At 40.0% G+C, this 3,071-nt stretch overlaps 1 non-coding gene across 1 annotated transcript; it reads right to left on the bottom strand.

The window, feature by feature from the left end:
• Positions 1-2,727: 2,727 nt before the first annotated feature.
• Positions 2,728-2,834, bottom strand: LOC150011486 (U6 spliceosomal RNA). The gene has a single exon (XR_016510899.1). It is a non-coding gene; the product is annotated as a U6 spliceosomal RNA (small nuclear RNA).
• Between the last annotated feature and the right edge of the window lie 237 nt (positions 2,835-3,071).

Genomic DNA, 3,071 nt, shown 5'->3' with positions numbered 1-3,071 from the left:
AGAGTTTGTCTTTAGAGGTGCTTGTTTATTTTCCTGAGAGAATCCCATGGGAGTGTGTTGGGTCACATTCTTAGAACCAGACACTTGAGATGAGGATTCAGTGGTAGTGCTTATTAAGAAAGTGTTTCAGGAAAACTGGCAAAAAGACAGAGAAGAGGAGAAATCCAAATATGTGTATAATCTCAGAGAAAGTCCCATAGAAAATTATCTCAAGCTGATGCTGCGGGAGACTCTGGAATTTAAAAGTTATGCTACAGAGTTGTAACTGAAGCTGGGGATCTATGAAAATTGGCTGGGTAGGGGAATGTGTTTTTGAGGGCAATTTTTTGATAAAGGAGGCCCAGAAGGTCCTGGATAGGAAAGCACACCAAAGGGGGGGACACCAACCTCCCTCCCAACCCCCCCAAGAAACAGTAAGAATAGACCAAGGGACCTGTATGAAGCACAGACACTGACATTATTCACTGCACCCTCGGCAGGACAATTTTGTATTCAACTCTGCCAGGCATGGAAGTGTGTAACTGGCTGAAGAACATTATTTATGTTTGGTTCTCAATTTGGGGATTTTCTGATACCATGCAGGTTTCTATCCTGAAAAGTAACAGGCCAAACAAGCTGATTTCTCATTTAATAATTGTTTTGGCCTGAAGTACAAGCCTCAAGGAGCTTGCATGTCAGCTCCCTGGACTGCTGAGCCATTTTTTTCTCTGAGTTTCTCTTTACATAATGGGAATAACTCCTCTATGAAAGGCCTTAAAGCAACATTTCAGTGCAAGTCTCTAATCTACTCTTTGCAAGAATTAAAACCCAATCTAGGTGTTACTGATCAAATTATCTCCCATAGCATATTCTGTGACTGCACATGTTTGCACACAGTCTGGTTAAAGACCAGGCTGTGTCTGTGAAAGGGCTCTCCTTACTCCTGTTCTGGTTTTCTGTTTATATAATCCTTCAATTTTGGACCTTCTGTCTCTTCTATCAGGTGAATTCTGTGTGGGAAGAACTTCAAATGTGAACTACAAGTAAGGTTCTTGTCTTTCTAGTCTCTGTTTGGACACCAGGAGTCTTTGAGTGAATGAGCCCTAAATGGTTCCTTAAGATGAGTGCTGGAGAAAAGGTAGAGGGAGGGTGTGGAGAAAGCCGTGACACCAAAGAGTTCCTGAAACTGAAGCGTGGAGAAGCTGATATCCTCAAGAGGGGTAAACAGGAAGAACGTGTCACCACTCTGAAGCTTGTGTGCTCTATGGCCTACAAATGCATTCAATTTCTGTAGCGTAAACAGGATTGGTAGGAAATTCTCTTTCGTACGTTTTTTTCTTAGAAAATAATATGAGATTACTGAGATACCTGGAGAAACAACTGAGATGCACCTTCCTCAGTTTTTCTTCTATCCTCCAAAACAGAAAAGTCCCCATATGCTGAATGTACAACAGGAACTAAGACTAAAGTCTGGCATTCTAATTTTTTCTTTAGTACTTCCTGAAAAGTACTGAGACCATGCTGGCCCTCCCAATGTGTCTTATAAGGTAACAGCCCAAATAAAGCTATAAAAGAGGCATCTAGCTTCCAGCAAAGAAAACTTGTAACAAATGATTCAAATGCAAACTGTAGGATAGATACTGAACCCTTCAAGCTACAGTTCCAAAGAATTAAGCATTATTTTGACTTTCTCAAATGCAAGTATCTGTACTGAAAACATAGGTTGGTATTAATGTAACATATGGAAGAATCAAATAGAAAATTCAGGACTATTTATGAGGAATGTTGTATGCCAACTCGGTCCTGTGTGACCAACATGCTTGTAACAGTCATGGTCATGTGGAGCATGCCATTCTGTCAAGAAGAGTTGGAGCACTTTTTAGATAAAACTGTAGAGAGAAAAAGGAACTGTTGAGATTAGTCCTCTTCACACTGATGATGTAGATGATAGCTATATTCAGGTTCTTATAGAGATTATGCTATACAAATGATTAACCATGCAGTTTCTGGTACCAGTTCCCCATTCCCTAGGAACTGAAGAAAACTCTCAAGGAAATGTAGCCAGTATTTCAGCTTGCATCCTAAGATAGAAGAATACCCGCATATGTCTAGAAGACTGGGAGTGAACAATACAGCAAGATCTGTTTTCTTATGAAGAAAGAATTTCTCCTAAGGTGGGGGAGGTAGAAGTGCAGAAGTCTGGTCAAATCCAATATGTTATTGTTAGAAGGGAGGTATTTGCTACTTAGATTATCAATCAACCTGGCTATCCTCAGACTTGAGAGTAAAAGACCTGCAATGAAAAATAAGCAAAATCTCAAGAGATCCTGAGTCTTCCTGGAAGTGGTGGCATTGGTGACACAGGAACAGAATCTTAGCAATGTTGAGAACAGCTGCATTGGTCGTATGGGTAATGATAAAGTATTTGCTCCAGTGCCTTCTATTCTCTGGATATAAAACATCAGAACACATGACAAGAAATGAGAATCCCCAGTCTTGGGTACTTGGCATTATCAGTGGTCCCGCCTCTGGACAATGATACTGTCGATGGGTAGCAATAGCACAACTGCCATTCTGAACTTAGGTGCTTTTAGACATATTTTCTCAGTGATCTGGATTAGGAGATAAGAAAAAATGGTAGGTTGCTTCATAGTAGTCAACAGAATGCTATTAGAACCTGTGTATATGATATTGGAGATTATTGAATTTATTTGGGAAGATCTGGGTTATGTTTTTTTTTTTTTCTTTTAATTTATGGAACACTTCATGAATTTGTGTGTCATCCTTGCACACAGGCCATGCTCATCTTCTTTGTATCATTCCAGTTTTAGCATATGTACTGCCGAAGGGAGCACTGTGTGTTATGTGTTTTGAGGAGTAAGCCAACAACTTGTCCATCACAAATACACACTTCAAACAACTGAACAGATGACTGTTCACAAGCTTGTAACCAGATGACCAATATAGAAATCAAATAGACTATGTAATTGGAAGCAGGAGATGGAGAAGTTGTATTCTCTCTGCCAAAACAAGACCAGGAGCAGATTGTGGTACTGGCCATGAACTGCCAATATCAAACATTAGAGTAAAGA

The sequence above is a fragment of the Furipterus horrens genome, unplaced genomic scaffold, assembly GCF_987537825.1.
Source record: "Furipterus horrens unplaced genomic scaffold, mFurHor1.1.pri manual_scaffold_4, whole genome shotgun sequence".
In the NCBI taxonomy this organism is placed as follows: domain Eukaryota; kingdom Metazoa; phylum Chordata; class Mammalia; order Chiroptera; family Furipteridae; genus Furipterus; species Furipterus horrens.
This window is presented reverse-complemented; position numbering and strand designations above follow the sequence as displayed.